Raw genomic sequence first — 25976 nt, forward strand, 5'->3', positions numbered from 1 at the left:
ATATTAACTTCAACTCCTGGAACATCTCATATGCTCCATGACGTTCAAAACGTCGTTGAAGACCCGGTTCTAAGCCGTAAATCATGGCACACTGAACTATCGAGTAGTCATCAGCTTTGCTCTACCAGACGTTCATAACATCTAGTGTTGCTCTTGCAGAAGGCCTGGCACCCAGCGGTGCTTCCAGGACGTAATTCTTCTGTGCAGCAATGAGGATAATCCTCAAGTTACGGACCCAGTCCGTGTAATTGCTACCATCATCTTTCAACTTTGATTTCTCAAGGAATGCATTAAAATTCAACGGAACAACAGCACGGGCCATCTATCTACAATCAACATAGAGAAGCAAGATACTATCAGGTACTAAGTTCATGATAAATTTAAGTTCAATTAATCATATTACTTAAGAACTCCCACTTAGATAGACATCCCTCTAATCCTCTAAGTGATCACGTGATCCAAATCAACTAAACCATGTCCGATCATCACGTGAGATGGAGTAGTTTCAATGGTGAACATCACTATGTTGATCATGTCTACTATATGATTCACGCTCAACCTTTCGGTCTCCGTGTTCCGAGGCCATATCTGTTATATGCTAGGCTCGTCAAGTTTAACCTAAGTATTCTGCGTGTGCAACTGTTTTGCACCCGTTGTATTTGAACGTAGAGCCTATCACACCCGATCATCACGTGGTGTCTTGGCACGAAGAACTTTCGCAATGGTGCATACTCAGGGAGAACACTTATACTTTGATAATTTAGTGAGGGGTCATCTTATAATGCTACCATCAACAAACCAAGATAAGATGCATAAAAGATAAACATCACATGCAATCAATATAAGTGATATGATATGGCCATCATCATCTTGTGCTTGTGATCTCCATCTCCGAAGCACCTCCATGATCACCATCATCACCGACGCGACACCTTGATCTTCCATCGTAGCATTGTTGTCGTCTCGCCAATCTTATGCTTCTACGACTATCGCTACCGCTTAGTGATAAAGTAAAGCATTATAGGGCAATTGCATTGCATACAATAAAGCGACAACCATATGGCTCCTGCCAGTTGCCGATAACTCGGTTACAAAACATGATCATCTCATACAATAAAATTTAGCATCATGTCTTGACCATATCACATCACAGCATGCCCTACAAAAACAAGTTAGACGTCCTCTACTTTGTTGTTGCAAGTTTTACGTGGCTGCTACGGGCTTAGCAAGAATCGTTCTTACCTACGCATCAAAAAACCACAACGATAGTTTGTCAAGTTGGTGCTATTTTAACCTTCGCAAAGACCGCGCGTAGCCACACTCGGTTCAACTAAAGTTGGAGAAACTGACACCCACCAGCCACCTGTGTGCAAAGTGAAGGAAATATGCCCTAGAGGCAATAATAAAGTTATTATTTATTTCCTTATAATCATGATAAATGTTTATTATTCATGCTAGAATTGTATTAACCGAAAACATAATACATGTGTGAATACATAGGCAAACAAAGTGTCACTAGTATGCCTCTACTTGACTAGCTCGTTAATCAAAGATGGTTATGTTTCCTAACCATGAACAATGAGTTGTTATTTGATTAACGGGATCACATCATTAAGAGAATGATCTGATTGACATGACCCATTCCATTAGCTTAGCACCCGATCGTTTAGTATGTTGCTATTGCTTTCTTCATGACTTATACATGTTCCTATAACTATGATATTATGCAACTCCCGTTTACCGGAGGAACACTTTGGGTACTACCAAACGTCACAACGTAACTGGGAGATTATAAAGGAGTACTACAGGTGTCTCCAAAGGTACATGTTGGGTTGGCGTATTTCGAGATTAGGATTTGTCACTCCGATTGTCGGAGAGGCATCTCTGGGCCCTCTCGATAATGCACATCACATAAGCCTTGCAAGCATTACAACTAAATATGTTAGTTGTGAGATGATGTATTACGGAACGAGTAAAGAGACTTGCCGGTAACGAGATTGAACTAGGTATTGGATACCGACGATCGAATCTCGGGCAAGTAACATACCGATGACAAAGGGAACAACGTATGTTGTTATGCGGTCTGACCGATAAAGATCTTCGTAGAATATGTAGGAGCCAATATGGGCATCCAGGTCCCTCTATTGGTTATTGACCGGAGACGTGTCTCGGTCATGTCTACATTGTTCTCGAACCCGTAGGGTCCGCACGCTTAAGGTTACGATGACAGTTATATTATGAGTTTATGCATTTTGATGTACCGAAGGTTGTTCGGAGTCCCGGATGTGATCACGGACATGACGACGAGTCTCGAAATGGTCGAGACGTAAAGATTGATATATTGGAAACCTATGTTTGGATATCGGAAGTGTTCCGGGTGAAATCGGGATTTTACCGGAGTACCGGGAAGGTTACCGGAACCCCCCGGGAGCTAAATGGGCCATGATGGGCCTTAGTGGAAAAGAGAAGAGGCAGCCCTACATGGGCTGTGCGCCTCCCCCTTCCCCTAGTCCTATTAGGACTAGGAGAGGTGGCCGGCCCCCTCTCTCTCTTTTCCCCCTCCGCGAATCCTATTCCAACTAGGATTGGGGGGAATCCTACTCCCAGAGGGAGTAGGACTCTCCTGGCGCACCCCTTGTGGCCGGCCAGCCTCCCCCCCTTTGGTCCTTTATATACTGAGGTAGAGGCACCCTGGAACACACAAGTTGATCCGCGTGATCTATTCCTTAGCCGTGTGCGGTGCCACCAGCCACCATAATCCTCGATAATACTGTAGCAGAGTTTAGGCGAAGCCCTGCTGCCGTAGTGCATCAAGATCGTCACCACGCCGTCATGCTGACGGAACTCTTCCCCGACACTTTGCTGGATCGGAGTCCGGGGATCATCATCGAGCTGAACGTGTGCTCGAACTCGGAGGTGCCGTAGTTTCGGTGCTTGATCGGTTGGATCGTGAAGACGTACGACTACTTCCTCTACGTTGCGTCAACGCTTCCGCAGTCGGTCTGCGTGGGTACGTAGACAACACCCTCCCATCTCGTTGCTATGCATCACATGATCTTGCGTGTGCGTAGGAAATTTTTTGAAATTACTACGAAACCCAACAGTGGCATCAGAGCCTAGGTTATTTATGTTGATGTTATATGCACGAGTAGAACACAAGTGAGTTGTGGGCGATATAAGTCATCCTGCCTACCAGCATGTCATACTTTGGTTCGGCAGCATTGTTGGACGAGACGACCCGGACCAACATTACGCGTACGCTTACGCGAGACCGGTTCCCCCGACGTGCTTTGCACATAGGTGGCTTGCGGGCGACTGTCTCTCCAACTTTAGTTGAACCAAGTATGGCTACGCCCGGTCCTTGCGAAGGTTAAAACGGAGTCTATTTGACAAACTATCATTGTGGTTTTGATGCGTAGGTAAGATTGGTTCTTGCTTAAGCCCGTAGCAGCCACGTAAAACTTGCAACAACAAAGTAGAGGACGTCTAACTTGTTTTTGCAGGGCATGTTGTGATGTGATATGGTCAAGACATGATGCTGAATTTTATTGTATGAGATGATCATGTTTTGTAACCGAGTTATCGGCAACTGGCAGGAGCCTTATGGTTGTCGTTTTATTGTATGCAATGAAATCGCGATGTAATGCTTTACTTTATTACTAAACGGTAGTGATAGTCGTGGAAGCACAAGTTTGGCGAGACGACAACGATGCTACGATGGAGATCAAGGTGTCACGCCGGTGACGATGGTGATCACGACGGTGCTTCGGAGATGGAGATCACAAGCACAAGATGATGATGGCCATATCATATCACTTATATTGATTGCATGTGATGTTTATCCTTTTATGCATCTTATCTTGCTTTGATTGACGGTAGCATTATAAGATGATCTCTCACTAAATTATCAAGAAGTGTTCTCCCTGAGTATGCACCGTTGCGAAAGTTCTTCATGCTGAGACACCACGTGATGATCGGGTGTGATAGGTTCTACGTTCAAATACAACGGGTGCAAAACAGTTGCAAAACAGTTGCAAACGCAGAATACTCAGGTTATACTTGACGAGCCAAGCATATACAGATATGGCCTCGGAACACGGAGACCGAAAGGTCGAGCGTGAATCATATAGTAGATATGATCAACATAATGATGTTCACCATTGAAAACTACTCCATCTCACGTGATGATCGGTTATGGTTTAGTTGATTTGGATCACGTAATCACTTAGAGGATTAGAGGGATGTCTATCTAAGTGGGAGTTCTTTAATTAATTTGATTAACTGAACATAAATTTATCATGAAACTTAGTACCTGATTAGTATCTTGCTTGTTTATGTTTAATTGTAGATAGATGGCTCGTGTTGTTGTTCCGTTGAATTTTAATGCGTTCCTTGAGAAAGCAAAGTTGAAAGATGATGGTAGCAATTACACGGACTGGGTCCGTAACTTGAGGATTATCCTCATTGCTGCACGGAAGAATTACGTCCTGGAAGCACCGCTGGGTGCCAGGCTTGCTGCAGGAGCAACGCCGGATGTTATGAACGTCTGGCAGAGCAAAGCTGATGACTACTTTATGGCTTAGAATCGGGACTTCAACGACGTTTTGAACGTCATGGAGCATATGAGATGTTCCAGGAGTTGAAGTTAATATTTCAAGCAAATGCCCGGATTGAGAGATATGAAGTCTCCAATAAGTTCTATAGCTGCAAGATGGAGGAGAACAGTTCTGTCAGTGAGCATATACTCAAAATGTCTGGGTATAATAATCACTTGATTCAATTGGGAGTTAATCTTCCAGATGATTGCGTCATTGACAGAATTCTTCAATCACTGCCACCAAGCTACAAGAGCTTCGTGATGAACTATAATATGCAAGGGATGAACAAGACTATTCCCGAGCTCTTCGCGATGCTGAAAGCTGCGGAGGTAGAAATCAAGAAGGAGCATCAAGTGTTGATGGTCAACAAGACCACTAGTTTCAAGAAAAAGGGCAAAGGGAAGAAGATGGGGAACTTTAAAAAGAACGGCAAGCAAGTTGCTACTCAAGAGAAGAAACCCAAACCTGGACCTAAGCCTGAAACTGAGTGCTTCTATTGCAAGCAGACTGGTCACTGGAAGCGGAACTGCCCCAAGTATTTGGCGGATAAGAAGGATGGCAATGTGAACAAAGGTATATGTGATATACATGTTATTGATGTGTACCTTACTAATGCTCGCAGTAGCACCTGGGTATTTGATACTGGTTCTGTTGCTAATATTTGCAACTCGAAACAGGGGCTGTGGATTAAGCAAAGATTGGGTAAGGACGAGGTGACGATGCGCGTGGGAAACGGTTCCAAACTCGATGTGATCGCGGTCGGCACGCTACCTCTACATCTACCTTCGGGATTAATATTAGACCTAAATAATTGTTATTTGGTGCCAGCGTTGAGCATGAACATTATATCTGGATCTTGTTTAATGCGAGACGGTTATTCATTTAAATCTGAGAATAATGGTTGTTCTATTTATATGAGTAATATCTTTTATGGTCATGCACCCTTGAAGAGTGGTCTATTCTTGTTGAATCTCGATAGTAGTAACACACATATTCATAATATTGAAGCCAAAAGATGCAGAGTTGATAATGAGAGTGCAACTTATTTGTGGCACTGCCGTTTAGGTCATATCGGTGTAAAGCGCATGAAGAAACTCCATACTGATGGACTTTTGTAACCACTTGATTATGAATCACTTGGTACTTGCGAACCGTGCCTCATGGGCAAGATGACCAAAACACCGTTCTCCGGTACTATGGAGGGAGCAACAGATTTGTTGGAGATCATACATACAGATGTATGTGGTCCGATGAACATTGAGGCTCGTGGCGGATATCGTTATTTTCTCACCTTCACAGATGACTTAAGCAGATATGGGTATATCTACTTAATGAAACATAAGTCTGAAACATTTGAAAAGTTCAAAGAATTTCAGAGTGAAGTTAAAAATCATCGTAACAAGAAAATAAAGTTTCTACAATCTGATCGTGGAGGAGAATATTTGAGTTACGAGTTTGGTGTACATTTGAAAAATTGTGGAATAGTTTCGCAACTCACGCCACCCGGAACACCTCAGCGTAATGGTGTGTCCGAACGTCGTAATCGTACTTTACTAGATATGGTGCGATCTATGATGTCTCTTACTGATTTACCGCTATCGTTTCGGGGATACGCTCTAGAGACGGCCGCATTCACGTTAAATAGGGCACCATCAAAATCCGTTGAGATGACGCCTTATGAACTGTGGTTTGGCAAGAAACCAAAGTTGTCGTTTCTGAAAGTTTGGGGCTGCGATGCTTATGTGAAAAAGCTTCAACCTGATAAGCTCGAACCCAAATCGGAGAAATGTGTCTTCATAGGATATCCAAAGGAAACTATTGGACACACCTTCTATCACAGATCCGAAGGCAAGACTTTTGTTGCTAAATTCGGAAACTTTCTAGAGAAGGAGTTTCTCTCGAAAGAAGTGAGTGGGAGGAAAGTAGAACTTGATGAGGTAACTGTACCTGCTCCCTTGTTGGAAAGTAGTACATCACAGAAAACTGTTTCGGTGACACCTACACCAGTTAGTGAGGAAGCTAATGATAATGATCATGAAACTTCAGATCAAGATACTACTGAACCTCGTAGATCAACCAGAGTGAGATCCGCACCAGAGTGGTACGGTAATCCTGTTCTGGAAGTCATGCTACTAGATCATGATGAACCTATGAACTATGAAGAAGCGATGGTGAGCCCAGATTCCGCAAAATGGCTTGAAGCCATGAAATCTGAGATGGGATCCATGTATGAGAACAAAGTATGGACTTTGGTTGACTTGCCCGATGATCGGCAAGCAATTGAGAATAAATGGATCTTCAAGAAGAAGACTGACGCTGACGGTAATATTACTGTCTACAAAGCTCGACTTGTCGCGAAAGGTTTTCGGCAAGTTCAACGGATTGACTACGATGAGACTTTCTCACCTGTAGCGATGCTTAAGTCTGTCCAAATCATGTTAGCGATTGCCGCATTTTATGATTATGAAATTTGGCAGATGGATGTCAAAACTGCATTCCTGAAAGGTTTTGTCGATCCAAAGGGAGCTAACAAAGTGTGCAAGCTCCAGCGATCCATTTATGGACTGGTGCAAGCCTCTCGGAGTTGGAATAAACGCTTTGATAGTGTGATCAAAGCATTTGGTTTTATACAGACTTTCAGAGAAGCCTGTATTTACAAGAAAGTGAGTGGGAGCTCTGTAGCATTTCTGATATTATATGTGGATGACATATTGCTAATTGGAAATGATATAGAATTTCTGGATAGCATAAAGGGATACTTGAATAAGAGTTTTTCAATGAAAGACCTCGGTGAAGCTGCTTACATATTAGGCATAAAGATCTATAGAGATAGACAAAACGCTTAATTGGACTTTCACAAACAACATACCTTGACAAAATTTTGAAAAAGTTCAAAATGGATCAAGCAAAGAAAGGATTCTTGCCTGTGTTACAAGGTGTGAAATTGAGTAAGACTCAATGCCCGACCACTGAAGAAGATAGAGAGAATATGAAAGATGTTCCCTATGCATCAGCGATAGGATCTATCATGTATGCAATGCTGTGTACCAGACCTGATGTGTGCCTTGCTATAAGTCTAGCAGGGAGGTACCAAAGTAATCCAGGAGTGGATCACTGGACAGCGGTCAAGAACATCCTGAAATACCTGAGAAGGACTAAGGATATGTTTCTCGTATATGGAGGTGACAAAGAGCTCGTCGTAAATGGGTACGTTGATGCAAGCTTTGACACTGATCCGGACGATTCTAAATCGCAAACCGGATACGTGTTTACATTAAACGGTGGAGCTGTCAGTTGGTGCAGTTCTAAACAAAGCGTCGTAGCAGGATCTACATGTGAAGCGGAGTACATAGCAGCTTCGGAAGCAGCAAACGAAGGAGTCTGGATGAAGGAGTTCATATCCGATCTAGGTGTCATACCTAGTGCATCGGGTCCAATGAAAATCTTTTGTGACAATACCGGTGCAATTGCCTTAGCAAAGGAATCCAGATTTCACAAGAGAACCAAGCACATCAAGAGACGCTTCAATTCCATCCGGGATCTAGTCCAGGTGGGAGACATAGAGATTTGCAAGATACATACGGATCTGAATGTTGCAGACCCGTTGACTAAGCCTCTTCCACGAGCAAAACATGATCAGCACCAAGGCTCCATGGGTGTAAGAATCATTACGGTGTAATCTAGATTATTGACTCTAGTGCAAGTGGGAGACTGAAGGAAATATGCCCTAGAGGCAATAATAAAGTTATTATTTATTTCCTCATAATCATGATAAATGTTTATTATTCATGCTACAATTGTATTAACCGGAAACATAATACATGTGTGAATACATAGACAAACAAAGTGTCACTAGTATGCCTCTACTTGACTAGCTCGTTAATCAAAGATGGTTATGTTTCCTAACCATGAACAATGAGTTGTTATTTGATTAACGGGATCACATCATTAAGAGAATGATCTGATTGACATGACCCATTCCATTAGCTTAGCACCCGATTGTTTAGTATGTTGCTATTGCTTTCTTCATGACTTATACATGTTCCTATAACTATGAGATTATGCAACTCCCGTTTACCGGAGGAACACTTCGGGTACTACCAAACGTCACAACGTAACTGGGTGATTATAAAGGAGTACTACAGGTGTCTCCAAAGGTACATGTTGGGTTGGCGTATTTCGAGATTAGTATTTGTCACTCCGATTGTCGGAGAGGTATCTCTGGGCCCTCTCGGTAATGCACATCACATAAGCCTTGCAAGCATTACAACTAAATGTGTTAGTTGTGAGATGATGTATTACGAAACGAGTAAAGAGACTTGCCGGTAACGAGATTGAACTAGGTATTGGATACCGACGATCGAATCTCGGGCAAATAACATACCGATGACAAAGGGAACAACGTATGTTGTTATGCTGTCTGACCGATAAAGATCTTCGTAGAATATGTAGGAGCCAATATGGGCATCCAGGTCCCGCTATTGGTTATTGACCGGAGACGTGTCTCGGTCATGTCTACATTGTTCTCGAACCTGTAGGGTCCGCACGCTTAAGGTTACGATGACAGTTATATTATGAGTTTATGCATTTTGATGTACCGAAGGTTGTTCGGAGTCCCGGATGTGATCACGGACTTGACGAGGAGTCTCGAAATGGTCGAGACGTAAAGATTTATATATTGGAAGCCTATGTTTGGATATCGGAAGTGTTCCGGGTGAAATCTGGATTTTACCGGAGTACCGGGAAGGTTACCGGAACCCCCCGGGAGCTAAATGGGCCATGATGGGCCTTAGTGGAAAAGAGAAGAGGCAGCCCTACATGGGCTGTGCGCCTCCCCCTTCCCCTAGTCCTATTAGGACTAGGAGAGGTGGCCGGCCCCCTCTCTCTCTTTTCCCCCTCCGCGAATCCTATTCCAACTAGGATTGGGGGGGGGGGGAATCCTACTCCCAGAGGGAGTAGGACTCTCCTGGCGCACCCCTTGTGGCCGGCCAGCCTCCCCCCCTTTGGTCCTTTATATACTGAGGTAGAGGCACCCTGGAACACACAAGTTGATCCACGTGATCTATTCCTTAGCCGTGTGCGGTGCCCCCAGCCACCATAATCCTCGATAATACTGTAGCAGAGTTTAGGCGAAGCCCTGCTGCCGTAGTGCATCAAGATCGTCACCACGCCGTCGTGCTGACGGAACTCTTCCCAGACACTTTGCTGGATCGGAGTTCGGGGATCGTCATCGAGCTGAACGTGTGCTCAAACTCGAAGGTGCCATAGTTTCGGTGCTTGATCGGTTGGATCGTGAAGACGTACGACTACTTCCTCTACGTTGCGTCAACGCTTCCACTGTCGGTCTACGTGGGTACGTAGACAACACTCTCCCATCTCGTTGCTATGCATCACATGATCTTGCGTGTGCGTAGGAAATTTTTTGAAATTACTACGAAACCCAACACAAAGCACGTCGGTAGAACCAGTCTCGCGTAAGCGAACGCGTAATGTCGGTCCGGGCCGCTGCATCCAACAATATCGCCGAACCAAAGTATGACATGCTGGTAAGCAGTATGACTTATATCGCCCACAACTCACTTGTGTTCTACTTGTGCATATGACATCTATGCATAAAACCTGGCTCTGATACCACTATTGGGGAACGTAGTAATTTCAAAAAAATTCCTACGCACAGGCAAGATCATGGTGATGCATAGCAACGAGAGGGGAGAGTTTTGTCCACGTACCCTCGTAGACCGAAAGCGGATGCGTTAGCACAACGCGGTTGATGTAGTCATACGTCTTCACGATTCGACCGATCAAGTACCGAACGTACGGCACCTCCGAGTTCAGCACACATTCAGCCCGATGACGTCCCTCGAACTCCGATCCAGCCGAGTGTTGAGGGAGAGTTTCGTCAGCACGACAGCGTGGTGACAATGTTGATGTTCTACCGACGCAGGGCTTCGCCTAAGCACCGCTACAGTATTATCGAGGTGGACTATGATGGAGGGGGCACCGCACATGGCTAAGAGATCAATGATCAATTTTTGTGTCTCTAGGGTGCCCCCCTGCCCCCGTATATAAAGGAGCAAGGGGGGTGCGGCCAGCGAGGGGAGAGGGCACGCCGGAGGAGTCCTACTCTCACCGGGAGTAGGACTCCCCTCCTTTTTCCTAGTTGGATTAGGACTTGGGGGGAAGGAGGAGAGAGGGGAAAGGAAAGGGGGGGGGCGCCGCCCCCCTCCTTGTCCAATTCGGACTTGGGGGGGAGGGGCGCGCATCTGCCCCTTGGCCGCCTCTCCTCTTCCTCCACTTGGGCCCATAAGGTCCAATAGCCTCCGGGGGGTTCCGGTAACCCCTCCGGTACTACAGTAAAATCACTATTTCACCCGGAACACTTCCGATATCCAAACATAGGCTTCCAATATATCAATCTTCTTGTCTCGACCATTTCGAGACTCCTCTTCATGTCCGTGATCACATCCGGGACTCCAAACAACCTTCGGTACATCAAAACATATAAACTCATAATATAACTGTCATTGTAACGTTAAGCGTGCGGACCCTACGGGTTCGAGAACTATGTAGACATGACCGCGACACGTCTCCGGTCAATAACCAATAGCGGAACCTGGATGCTCATATTGGCTCCTACATATTCTACGAAGATTTTTATCGGTCAGACCGCATAACAACAGACGTTGTTCCCTTTGTCATCGGTATGTTACTTGCCTGAGATTCGATCGTCGGTATCTCAATACCTAGTTCAATATCGTTACCGGCAAGTCTCTTTACTCATTCCATAATACATCATCCAGCAACAAACTCATTAGTTGCAATGCTTGCAAGGCTTAAGTGATGTGCATTACCGAGAGGGCCCAGAGATACCTCTCCGACAATCGGAGTGACAAATCCTAATCTCGAAATACACCAACCCAACATGTACCTTTGGAGACACCTGTAGAGCTCCTTTATAATCACCCAGTTATGTTGTGACGTTTGGTAGCACACAAAGTGTTCCTCCGGCAAACAGGAGTTGCATAATCTCATAGTCATAGGAACATGTATAAGTCATGAAGAAAGCAATAGCAACATACTAAACGATCGGGTGCTAAGCTAACAGAATGGTTCATGTAAATCACATCATTCTCCTAATGATGTGATCCCGTTAATAAAATGACAACTCATGTCTATGGCTAGGAAACATAACCATCTTTGATCAACAAGCTAGTCAAGTAGAGGCATACTAGTGACACTCTGTTTGTCTATGTATTCACACCTGTATTATGTTTCCGGTTAATACAATTCTAGCATGAATAATAAACAGTTATCATGATATAAGGAAATAAATAATAACTTTATTATTGCCTCTAGGGCATATTTCCTTCAGACACCACAGCACCAGCAGAGCAGTAGAGCCTCTGAGTATCCGCAGTCGTCGGGATGATGTCCGGATGTAGTAGTACGAGTCATGATGTTTCGTTTCCTGTATGAGAGTAGTTGAACCTGGCATGTTGGTTATCTTTCATGTATGAGTGTATGTATAATTATGGTGGAACTCTATTTTATTCGCCGTGTTTTCTTTGACATTTCGGTTTTTCTCGGGCTTTTGTTGCTGGCTTTTCCCCAATTTATTTTGAATGTTTCTCATCTCGGTTGCGTTGCCTTGAAAAAAATCATAATAGGATGCCGCGGGGAGGTAGCAGTAGCAACGTTCCCGAGGGTACCCCTGTTCGTCATTCCACACAATAGGCAGGACACTCCCCCGAGCCGTACGTTCCACCGCCGCCTCCACCGCCAAATCCGCCCTCCACCGAGCAAATTCTGTGAATGTTTGAGGAACGACGGAATAATGATCTGATTGAAATATTAAGAAGTGTGCAAGCAATGGTTGGTCAGAATGGAAATCAGTATGGTCACCACTCCAAGCTGTCAGATTTTCAGAGGACCAAGCCTCCTAGTTTCAGTTAGGTCCTTGATCCCTTGGATGCAGATGATTGGTTACGAACCATTGAGAGAAAGCTTGAGATTGCTCATATGGAAGAAGATGATAAAGTTCCGTTTGCAACTCATTATCTCAAAGGCGCTGCTGCCATATGGTGGGAAAATGCAAAAGCCATGTGGCCCGCTGATGAAGAAATTACCTGGACAAAATTCAAGGATCAGTTCCAGAAATATCATATCCCTACTAGAATTATGAAGACTAAGCAGCGTGAATCCCTCTTGCTCCTCGAAGGAAATTAGTCTGTGGGTGAATATTTGCAAAAATTCAATCATCTGGCCCATTACTCCCTTCATGACGTGGCCACCGAAGAAAAAAAGATTGACAGATTTCTTCATGGATTAAACCCACAACTCCGGTGTACTCTTAGCATGTTTGATTTCCCAGATTTCCATACTCTGGTGAACTAAGCTTTCATTGCTGAAAGGGAGCACAAGCTCGTATCAGACAACATGCCTGTCAATAACAATCACAAGCGCAAGTTTGAGCCAAAGAAGGATGGGAAACCCGTGCAAAAGGCTCATACTTGGCAGCAGATTCAGGTGGAATACAAGCCCAATTGGCAACAGAATGTTAACAAGACCACCACCCAAGTCAAGAATGTCGTGCCCAAACCAGTGCATGAGGAGCGCCGGCGCATCAATGCTTGCTTCAGTTGTGGGCAAACCAGACATTATGCCAGACAGTGTCCCAAGAACAGCAAGGCGAATGCTCTATTCAGGCCACAAGTCAACTATATGGAGTCATGCCCGACCCAGCAAAACATCATTGGGCACATTCAGCCCAAGAAAACCCCGAAGTAGTCATTGGTATGTTCTCTGTTAATAACATACCTGAAGTAATTTTATTTGACTTTGGGGCTTCCCACTCTTTTATTTCTCGGAGTTTTGTTGCCCAAAACAAATTTCCTTATTCGCTTTTGGGCAAGAATATGCTGGTACAAACCCCAGGATCATTAATCAGGAGCAATCTGGTCTGCCGCAATCTGGAAATCAATATCAACGGAGTCTATTTTCCAACTTCTTTGATAATCATTGAGTCTGGTAAGTTGGATGTTATCTTGGGTATGAATTGGCTGACTCAATATCAAGTATGCATAAATTGTGCGACCCAAGAGGTTACTTTGATCAGTCTGAAGGGGCAGACTACCAAATTCTATGCTCGCAGAAGCATACCCAAGAAAGAAATGGCCTTCACCGCTGTGGCTGAATTGGAATTAATTCCTGTGGTCAGTGAGTTTCCTGATGTATTTCCAGAAGAGTTGCCAAGCATGCCACCAGATCGCGAGCTTGAGTTTGCAATAGATCTTGTGCCCAGAACTGCATCGTTATACAAGAAGTATTACCGGATGCCCTCATCAAAATTAGTGGAGCTAAAGAAACAGCTTGATGAAATGCTCCAGAAAGGATATATCCGTCCCAGCTCTTCACCATGGGGATCACCTGCTATCTTCGTGAACAAAAAGGATGGCAGCCTCCGCATGTGTGTGGATTACCATCAGCTGAACGATGTCACCATCAAAAACAAATATCCGCTGCCAAGGATTGATGACTTGTTTGATCATCTCAGTGGGGCCAAGGTATTCTCCAATATTGATCTAAGGATAGGATATCATCAACTCAAGATTAAAAAGGAAGATATTCCTAAGACCGCATTCACTACTCACTACGGTCTTTATGAATATACATTTATGTCCTTTGGTCTCACCAATGCCCCAGCTTTCTTCATGCATATGATGAACAAAGTATTCATGGACTTCCTCGATAAGTTCGTGGTAGTCTTCATCGATGACATACTTATCTACTCAAGAAGTGAGGAAGATCACAAAGAACACCTTCGAGCAGTGCTACAACGACTCCGCGACCATCAGATGTACGCCAAATTCAGTAAGTGTGAGTTTTGGCTCAAGCAAGTTGGATTTCTTGGACATGCACTATCTACCGAAGGTATAGCCGTGGACCTGAGCAAAGTAAAGGATGTGCTCGATTGGTTGCCACCCACAACTGTATCACAGATCCGGAGTTTTCTTGGATGAGCCGGTTATTACCGTCATGTCATTGAAGGGTTTTCCAAAATTGCTAAACCCATGACGGAGCTGCTCAAAAAGGATAATAAGTTTGAATGGACTGAGGACTGCGAGAAAAGTTTCAATGAGTTAAAGATACGGCTGACAACCGCACCTGTGTTAACTCGTCCAGATATCTACCGCAGTTTTGATGTGTACTATGACGCCTCCAGACAAGGTCTGGGATGCGTACTTATGCAAGACGGCAAAGTAGTAGCCTATGCATCGCGACAACTACAACCGCACGAGGGAAATTACCCTACTCACGATCTGGAATTGGGTGCGGTGGTTCATGCTTTAAAAATTTGGAGACACTATCTCATCGGGAAGAGATGCCAAATTTTTACAGATCACAAAAGTCTCAAGTATATATTTACTCAGCCAGATTTAAATCCCCGTCAACGAAGATGGCTTGAGTTAGTCAAGGATTATGATCTTGGAATAAATTACCACCCAGGTAAGGCCAACGTGGTCGCCGATGCACTCAGTCGAAAGCCTGTCAGCCTGAATGTCATATTGGAATCCTTGCCTCCTGAACTTTAAGAGGAGACTGCTCAGCTCAACCTGGTCATAGTTGATGCTCTCCTTGCTAATATTTTGGAAGTTGCCCCACACTTGAGGAAGAGATCCACAAGGCCCAGCCAGCTGACACTGTTCTGCAGAAAGGTGCCAAGAATATGGCAGCAGGACAGACTTCAGATTTCTCGAAGGATCAATTGGGTACCCTTTGTTTCCGGGGAAGGATTTGTGTACCCAATCAAGCAGATTTAAAGCAGAAAATCATGTCTGAAGCACATGAATCTTCGTACTCCATTCACCCAGGAGGTACGAAAATGTATGAAGACCTCCGACAAATATTTTGGTGGGATGGAATGAAGAAAGACATTGCCTATTTTCTAGCATGTTGCGACATATGCAACAAGGTAAAGGCAGAGCATCAGAAGCCAGCCGGACTTCTCCAACCACTGCCAGTCTCAGAATGGAAATGGGGTGATGTCTGCATGGATTTCATCATAGGACTGCCCAAGACTCAGCGATGCAATGATGCAATCTGGGTCATAGTGGACACCTTAACCAAGGTTGCTCACTTTATCCCGATCAGAACCACATATCGAGCGGACCAACTCGCACAGCTGTATGTATATAGGATAGTCAGTCTGCATGGAGTACCTCGAACCATCACTTCCGACCGAGGTTCACTTTTTACCTCCGCTTTTTGGTCAGGTCTCCATCAAGCCTTGGGGACAGCGCTGAAATACAGTACCGCTTATCATCCTCAGACCGATGGACAGATAGAGCGGGTAAACCAAATACTCGAAGATATGCTGCGAGCCTGTGCTTTGACCCAAGGATCTAAATGGGAAGATTGTCTGCCGTATGCCAAGTTCTCTTATAACAACAGTTTTCGGACCAGTCTAAAGATGTCACCGTACAAGACTTTGTATGGCCGTAAGTGCCGCACTCCTTTAAATTGGTCTCAAACTGGAGATAGCCGCATTTTTGGAAAAGATCTCATGATGGAAGCTGATAAACAAGTTAGGGAAATCAGAGATAGATTGCAATTGGCCAAATCTCGACAGAAGAGTTATTATGATGCAAAGCACCGACAGATCAATTTTGAACCCGGAGAACATGTATACCTCCGAGTCAACCCTATGAAAGGAGTCAAGAGATTCCAGACTCGTGGAAAGTTGGCACCCAGATTTATTGGTCCATTTCCAGTGATGTCCAGAGTGGGTACTGTTGCATATCAGTTGGAACTACCCCCAGAATTCTCAGACGTGCACAACATGTTTCATGTTTCACAATTGAGGCGATGCATATCGCCGCCTGAGAAAAGGACTGCTATGGCAGAGATAGAGTTAGCAAGGGATTTAACATATGAAGAGAGACCGGTTAAAATTTTGGATCAGATGGAAAGGGTCACTCGTAGTAAAGTGAGGAAGTTCTACAAAGTCCAGTGGGAGCCGAGTCAAAATCAACTTGGAAAAGAGAAGAATTTCTAAGGGCACATTATCCCGAATGGTTTTCCCAAGCAACCGAATCTCGAGGACGAGATTCATTCTAAGTGGTGGAGGTTTGTGACATCCTGGTTTTTGCCCTCCTTTATTTGTCTAATTTTCATTTGGATTGGTTTTGAAATTTGGAGTTTTTGAATCTTTTAATATGGACTTAAACACTTGGGTACCCCTTGGCTTTCACCCAAGTGCCTCATTTCACTCTCTAATCATCATTCCCTCTCTGGTTCACCTCAAAATAATATTTGGAATATTTTTCTTAAATGAAAAATATCCATTTCCCTCTCCAAAACCCTAGCTATCTCAATGTGCTCCAAAGCAACCCCAATTTTTCTTGCTCACAAAAATCTGAGAAAATTCACAAATATTCTTTGAACCCTAGGGCACCTTCCTGACAAAAAATATTGCACCACTTTTTGGAATATTTTTGCTACAGAAAATATTTTCTGTTCTGGACAGAAATGGTGGTTTCTACAGCAACTACCATTTTACTTGCTCCAATGAGGCTGATTTTTCTTGTGCGTCATCACCTTAGTAGATGATTGCTAGCCTCAAAAACCCAGCTCCTAACTCCCAGCCGTTTGACCTCAGTAACCTCTCAAAGTTACTGATCAGAAACTTACTTGGCTTGTGAAATCTTTTCTAGTGCATTTGGATCCAAACCAAAGCGTGGTAATCTTCGAAACTACCACGAACAACAAGACATACATGAACTTTGGGCGTAGGTCGGCCTGGGGGCAAAGTTCACGCGGTGACCACGTGTGTACACGATGCCAGCCTGCGTGTCGACGCGCTCTGAGTGCCGCCGAGCGCTCTGTTCGCGCGTGCTCGCTTCCCCGACTGCCAAAGCGTGCCAAACATCGCCACCATCTTCGTCCAAACCCCCTTAACTCTCCCCGGGCACTCGCCGACGCCGGAGCACGCCGCAGCGAGCATGGGCGCGGTCCGGCCATCGCAACAGTGTGCTCTGCACTGTGCTCGTCTCCTTCCTCTCGATCCTGTGCTCGTCCCCGTTCACCCACAGTCCCCGCGTGAGCTGCGTCGCCTTCTCCCTCTCTCACTAACGCCGCTCGTCGCCAGACGCCGTGTCCAGGTGTCATCGGCGGAGCCCGATCCACCCCTCGACGCTCGCCTATAAATGGAGCGCTCCCCAGCCTCCTCGAGCACCCTCCTCCACTCCCACACACTCCACAACCTTGTAGATAGCCGTAGCCCGGACGGGCAGGCCGCGGGCCGCCGTCCCCGAGCTCGAGCTCGCCGGCGATCCCCTCGGGTCGTCGTAGTAGCTCCAGCCCCTCCCAGGCCTGGGCGACCCTTCTAGAGCCTCTGCCACACTGTGGTGGTGCCGTTCCGCCCAGTTGGAGCCCCTGGAGTCGTCTCTGCTCGCTGTCTTCTTCGTATCCGGCGAGCTCTGCTTCCAGTCTCTACTAGAGAGGATGATTCCTATGCCGTCCGATCACCCCTAACTACTCTACGGTAACGGGCAGGTGCGCCTCCGTCTCCTCTCTCGATCCCTCCCTCTCGTTTTGGCCAAGGAGCCCTCGCCGCCGGCGTGAGCTCCGGTGAAGCCGCGCCACTCTCTGTTTCCTTCTCCCCGAGGCCTTACGCCTTCGACGTCACCCCCCCCAAGTCTGTTTTTATTTAAATTCAAATTTCATTTTTATCCAGAGAGATTCAAATAGCTATAACTCTTCAACCATAAGTCCAAATGAATTGATTCTTTTTTTCTTTGTGTTCTTTGCAAAGAAATCTAGCAGCTCACCAAAAATGAGATTTTTCTCTGCTGTCTAGATTTTCTGGTGAATTTCATAAGGATTCTTGATATGTTCTTCTTGTGCTTAAAATTATTTTCAGAGAGTGAAGCTTGTCTTGAGGATCACCAGAAGGCTTGTGAACGTCATCTGCACTAAGGCAAGCCACAGCAACATTTTCATGATGCCACTTCAATATTTGTGATTTTTCTACTTGAATGAATGATTTAATCCATGCATTTAAATCACTATTATGTTATTTATATTCTGTTAGTTGCTTGTTTAAGTTAATATGCTTGATTTATAGAAAGTTTAAAGCTAACTAAGTTGTTAAAGAAACTAGGATTAACTTTTTGTTATGATAGAAATAATATGGTTATGGATATAAGTAATTAATTGGAGTTTCTTTTCTTGCATGAGAAAAATGATAAATTTGTCAGAATAGATCCTGTTAAAGTGAAGGTTGATCCTAACCAGAAAAGTATGAGGAGTTGTTGATGTTTATGGTTAGTGTGGAGTTAGTTGACTCAGTTATTTCCATTAATATGTGATGCATATGTTAGTGTTGCATTTCATGGCATGCTATGACACCGGTTATTTTCAATTTAAGTTAAACCTGATAATAACACAACTTGAATATATCGTTGACCGGGTCATGGTGCCACTGAATCGAGTTTTCCTAGTGCAACCACATTTGCCTTTATGGGAAGGCCTTTATTCGGCCCGTTGCCATGCCTCTGGTCGGTGCCTCCAACGAGGGAAGGTTATGGGCGTGCGGTACCCTGGCCCGGTAAGCAGACATAACCTTGTGTGCCCGTTGTTGAGATTTTTGGTACCAGTCCCCGTGAGGGACGTTTATGTTTTGGCCATGACGGTGGTCGTTGTGTCTTTGGTAGACACGGGGCCACCCAGGACTAGCCCAGTTGGGAGTGGGTCGGAGTGGCCGAGAGAGTGTCATGGCAATGGAGGAGTTTTATCGGAATGCCGTTGGTCCACCCGAATGGGAGTACGAGGCCAAGGGTTCCGTGGTGTGGGTACAATGCGCTACCTCTGCAGAGTGTATTAATCTATCGATAGCCGAGTCCACGGTTACGGACACCTCAAAAGTAGGTCACACCATGGGTCAACATTTAATTAATCTTGCACACTAAGTCATGAACTTTGCACTGTTGAGGATGGTGGGAAGGTCTTCCTGTTGGTTGAGACCAAGTGTTGGTCGTGGTTGTGATCGTCGGAAGGATCACTGTTTGAGACCAAATATTGGTCGTGGCTGTGATCGCTGGAATGATCACGAGGTATCCATAGCTAAGATCATGTGGTTGGTACGTTTGTGATCCAGAAGCGATCACCGTTGGTAAGCTAGTCCGAGGGACTGTTCTCATAAGAGCGTGATCACAGCATGTTGGTTACATTGTTGCATTACTAATAATTAGTTAATTATCATGATATTGTTTGTCATTATGTTTATGCTTGTTGTGAGCTTGCAAGTACATTCAATGTACTGACATGGCGTGTCATGCCAGATTTCAGGGAAGTCCCGTTGGAAAGGAGTGTTGTTCGAGTCTAGATCGTGTCCACATCGGTATCCCTGTGCTATGGAGTTCCGCTACGATGTTGTTCCGCTGCCACGTAGTTGTTATGATCGAGGCCCCTTTATGTTCACTAAATAATGTACATATTGTTCAGCCGCACCGTGTGTGCCGCTTGGCCTCGCTACCTATTGTAATATAAACTTTGAGCCGCTAGCATCAATAAAGCGGTTGTTTTCTGTACCAAGATGTTGTGTGTTGCCAGAAGACATGGTCTCTGGGCTGGCAATGCATGGTAAACCGGTCGCTCTTAGCCGGGGTGCCACATGACTCCTATCTATCAGCGTCAACTCCCACAATGCATTTTTACAGGATTTGGTTCACAATGCATGAATGCTGACGGAGCACACATCAGGGTCCAGCCCAAAACTAGTTGTCAACTAGTACTTCAACTTCCCAATGTCCAATATTTCTGGGTTTGGATATGTCAACTGGCAACTTTTATACTCGCTAAGATCAACCCCAACTCATTATATCAAACATACCCAGGGCCATACTAAACAACTAAATTAACCAACTGAGACATTTTCACCTGTCAGACATTTTTCATCTTGCTAATCCCTGCTAAACTATGTAAACACTAAAATCCTGACTGATAAATAATTCATAGCCCTTGTCGACTTCTACGCTATTCTCCTCCTTCGCCACAGGTTGCACAAGGTCTTATGAGTGGATTTTGGCTCCTATGTACCAACGTCAACTCCCAAAATGCATTTTTACAGGATTAGCTTCACAACGCATGAATACTAACGGAGCACACATCATGATCTAGCCGAAAACTAGTTGTCAAGCAGTAGTTCAACTATCCAATGTCCAGTTTTTCTAGTCTAGAAATGTCAGCTGGCAACTTTTATACTCACTAAGATCAACCCCCAACTTATAATATTGGACATTACGAGGGCCAAAGTAAACAACCAAATTAACTTATTTAGACATTTTCACCTATCAAACATTTTTATCTTGCTAATCCCTGCAAAACTATCTAAACACTACAATCCCGACTGATAAATAATTCATACCCTCGTCCACCTCTATGTTATTCTCCTCCTTAGCCACAGGTTGCACTAGGTTATATGAGTGGATTATTCGTTCTCTGTAATGCTTTAACAAGGCCAACCACTTCTGGCTCCTATCTATCAGTGTCAACTCCCACAATGCATTTTTACATAATTGGGTTCACCATGCATGAATACTGACGGAGCACAAATCAGGATCCAACCCAAAACTAGTTGTCAACCGGTACTTGAACTACCCACTGTCTAGTATTTCTGGATCTGGAAATGTTATCTGGCAACTTTTATACTCACTAAGGTCAACCTCCTTCCCCCAGCAGAAAATTTTCCCCACCATGGATCAGGGCCTAGGCCGCCGGGGATGGCTATACTGTAGTGGCTCTGCGGCTTGGATGTGAGAATTCCGAAGAAGAGAGAGAGAGAGAGAGAGAGAAAGAGACGAACGAGCACTGGCGTCGGGAGGAAGAAGACGATCTCATCTTATCCTGACCTCATGGGTCTCGCGGGCTGACCGAAGTTAATATCTTCGGCCTACGGCCCACCAACGACGTCCCTTCGGCCCAGTTCTGCCACTCTTTGGCCCAAGGTAAACAGAAAGCAACTCTTCGGCCTTAGCAAGTACAAAGAGCTCCATGGGTACATGTGCCACGTGTGTATATGAGCTCCATGGGTCTCGCTGTCGCACACGTGGGTGTGGATGTTCGCGGGTTTGGAGGAGCACCGTGCGGCAGTGGGGCAGGCCGGCTGCCCATTTGTGGCTCGTCTCTCACTGAGTGGCGGGCAAGGTAGGCTTTCAGGATCCGCTGCGGAGGCTCCGGGTGGTAGGCATGGTGGTGCGCTCGCGGCCGGCGCCGCCGTGCAGGTGCTATTGTGTTATCTTGGTCGTGTGGGCGGCCAAGCAGCTCACGCGGGAGGCGTTCGGTGCTGGGAGTTGGCATCAAGGCCAAACTTTTCTGGTTCTGGGCATCGTTACGGAGCCGTCAAGCGCATATATTCGTGCCACGTGGCCACCGGTTCCGGATGCCTAGATTTTAGCCTACGTACTAATCTAGGTAAAGCTAGAAACTTCCTAATCTACTTCACACCCCCCCCTCCCCCTGATTCTCATGGGGTGGGGCCGGGTTATTTTTTCCCTTCCAATCAAATTACCCCAAATCAGTTTTTACGTAGCTTTACCTAGAATAATTACATAGGTGTAGCAAATCCCCTCGCAAATATCTTGTAAGCTGAGTTTTTTTAAGTTTACCGAGTGTCTTTGGCCTGCCTCTTTGCAACGGCCTGTCTCTGCCATCTCCTACAAATTACCGTACTCGGCTTATATGGAGTTTGCTATGATCCAATGTTCAGGAACTCGGCAAACTGGAAAGAACTCGGTAACGGCCATTTTTCCAGTAGTCAGGCCCGTTGACAAGGGAGGCCAAATTGGCCGACCGCACAGGGCCCCCAAATTTTAGGGGCCCCAGTCCAGAAAATATTATGTGTATATATGAGAAAAGGGCCCAGTAAACCAACACCCAGGCAGCCCATTCTAGCAACCAAATACATGCACGCACGCAGCCTGGGACTACGATAGAAGAGGAATCTTTACGGTTAAATCTGCTTATAGAATGATCAGCGGAATCAAACACCAGCGAGAGGACTGGCTAGAATACAGGCCGGCTCACTCGAATACCGAAGCTGAAAGCAAATCCTGGTCGCAACTATGGAAAGTGAAAATCCCTTCAAAGGTAAAGGTCTTTGTTTGGAGACTAGCCCAGATGTCACTACCTACTGGAACACTCCGTCATGAGCGCAATATGGCTACGTCCCCTGAGTGCGGCCTTTGTCAGGAGGAGTATGACTCGTGGCGCCACTCTCTGTTTGAGTGCAGAATGGCACGCTGTGTATGGGCGCTATGCGATGAGGAAATTGTCGAGCATATGATATCAAACAGAAGCGAAGATGCACGGCTATGGCTCTTCTGGCTTTTTGAATCAGTGAACCAGCAGGATCTTGCTAGGGTTCTAATTACCATGTGGGCTATATGGTGGGCGCGGAGAAAGGCGATCCATGATGATGAATTCCAGAGTCCATTATCTACTATGTGTTTTATTAACAGGTATCTTGAGGATCTTCAGATTGCCACAAAGCGAGAACCAACAACATATGCAGGCGCATCTAAACCAAGAGCTCGGCGATGGATACCACCCGGCGAAGATGCGGTAAAGATCAATGTGGATGGAGCCGTTTCCCGCTCAGGAAGGACGGGGGCAAGCGCAGCAATTTGCAGGGATAAACATGGCTGCTATATTGGCTCATCCGCGGTGGTGTTTGAAGGCCTAGTGGATGCAGCATGTTTGGAAGCGCAAGCATGCAATGAGGCCCTTGCTCTTGCCCAAGATCTACTACAACCACATGTGATAATAGCTTCGGACTGCGCGCAAGTTGTCGCAGACATTAATGGCTCTGCGCCATCTTCTTCTTATGCTTTTGTTCTGGAAGAAATTAGAGCTAGAACTTTAGATTTTGTTAAAGTTGTTTTTCGTTTTGAGAATAGGGAGGCAAATGGTGAGGCACATGCCTTGGCAAAGGCAGCCTCGACACTCCCTGTTGGTCGACATGTGTGGCTAGGGAACTTACCAGACATCATTTGTATTCCGTCTGCTTTGGTTGATGAATAAAGCCCTAGTTTCACCTAAAAAAACGCAGCCTCGCAGCCTGCCTGTTGGTTTGCCGTAACCCCCGATCGCATCGCACGCACATGTTCCAGTTTTATCCCTGGTTTAGCGATCCCTAGATCGAGGAGAGGTCTCTAGCAGCACAAGGGGCGGCTGGGCGACAGCAGCGGGCAGGCGAGGGCGGCAGGAGTAGGATACGTCATACGTGCGTACGCGGCCGCCGGCCGGCTACGCTCCACGGCGCCGTATTAGGTATTACAGCCGCTACGGCGCATCGTCCCTGCCGTTGTAAATCCTTTTAGAAGAAGCCCTATTTTATTTTGCTAGTGTAGACTCGTTTTTGTTAAACAATTTTTCACAATGTTACATCAAGGTGAAGTATGTTTTATGCAAGGTGAAATATTACACAGAATTCAAAATGATTCATATTATTTTTGTCTGTTTTATAAAACAGAAAGAATCATGCATAGAATGATTCTGGTGCTGAAAAGCATAGGAAGAAAACAAAACTATAAGCAGATGCTCGATCCAAAAAGGGTACTCTTGATAAATGTCCTCAAAGAATCTGATCGCAAAAAGGAGAAGATTAATTATGAAGATATGATCGAAGATTATACTTCTTTTAGTACAAATTAGGTAAGTCTATTGCTTCAGTACCATCTTTACTATTTTACAATTAGCATTTGGTATATTTTCTAAATATTGTATCAAATAACACATATTTGAAGTTACATAATTAAATGAGAGTATGCTTTACTTACATTAGTTCTTTAGGTATATGATTTATAAAATTCAGGGCCCTACTTTTATTCTCGTCCCGGGCCCCCAAATTTCTGGAGACGGCCCTGCCAGTAGTGAATGGTGATACATGGATGTCCTACACAAAATGGAGTTCTGCCAACATTTAGAGTTTAATTTTCCTAGACTCCGTGGTGCTACAAATATCCACTCAAATTTCATGAGAGGTTCTCTTCCACCCAGCTGTGCTCATTTGGTTATGGACTTCATAAGGGCCTCTTTGATTCACAGGATTGTCAAAATGAAGGAATAGGAAAAATGCAGGAATAGGGTGACATGTCCCATAGTATCCTACAGGATTTGAAAGAATGTTTGATAGCATAGGAAAAACAAAGGAATTCTACAAAGAGGTTTGAGTGGATGGAAATTTTCCTCCAAAATGTAGTACAAATGGATCATATGGAAAAATTTCTAAGGATGTCAATCCTACGAATCAAACGAGCATCACAGGAAAAATTCCTAAGGGTTTAAATCCTCCAAAAATCCTATTCCTTTGAACCAAAGGAGCCCTAAATGTTGGTGCCTTCGTCTCCATCCTTCAGGATCTACATACTCCTCAGCGTCGGTTAAGTAACGCAAGTATTCGTAATCCCAATCCCACCCTTCTGATATAAGCCCTTCATCATCTTCCGGTACTTCTTGTAGGAAGTTCTCATCTTCGGCTACGTCATCAATCAATGGCTCATCTCCGGCTCCAGGATATATGAACTCCTCGGAGGATGCCAATCTGACAAAGCTGAAGCACTCCATAATGGCATGCCGGCAAGTCGGACACGTCGTGGCCTCGTGGAACTACCGCTGAATGCAGAGGCTGTGGAACGCATGGGAGCATGGCAGCCTCGCGGTCTGCTCGTCTTCAGTCTCCAAGTCCAACAAACATATGGTGCACTGCTCACCAGGCTCACAGGCATCACGGCGGCGCTTTCGGCCACGTGTCAGGACTCCGGCAGCCTCGACGAGGGGCGGCTTGGGCTCGCAGTAGACCAAGCACACCCAGAGTTGGGGCATCTTGACGTCTATGTCCAACTCGTCATAGGCCAGGTCGAAGTCGATCTGGTCGTCGATGTACTCAGTGGCGAAGCCACTCATCAGCTGGGTAGTCTACCCAGCTTTTTGGTGATACTAGCATATGCGCGCAGAAATGTTGAATTTTTTGGTTCAAATTTATATACTTGACTACACAATTTGAAAATGACTACACAAGACTGCAATCCCCATGGCTATGTTAAGGGCCGGCGTATGGAGTGCATCCTCCCAGTTTTCGGCGGCGAGGACGTCGTGGTCGCTGGTAACCAGCGCCTCGGCCAGCATCTCATGGATGTTTAAGCTGCAGACCACGACGCAATTGAGGGCGTTCGGGTGGAAGATCGGGACCCGATGGTCGAGCGTCCTGACAACTTGATCGGACACGTCGACCAGCCCGCCCCTTGGCCCGACTCCAACCCTGCGCGTCCCGTGAGACAGGATCAGCTCGCCCTGGAGTCGCAGGAAGCACGGGTGATC

The sequence above is a fragment of the Triticum urartu genome, chromosome 3A (assembly GCF_056163025.1).
Source record: "Triticum urartu cultivar PI428250 chromosome 3A, HENAU_Tu73, whole genome shotgun sequence".
Taxonomy (NCBI): Eukaryota; Viridiplantae; Streptophyta; class Magnoliopsida; order Poales; family Poaceae; genus Triticum; species Triticum urartu.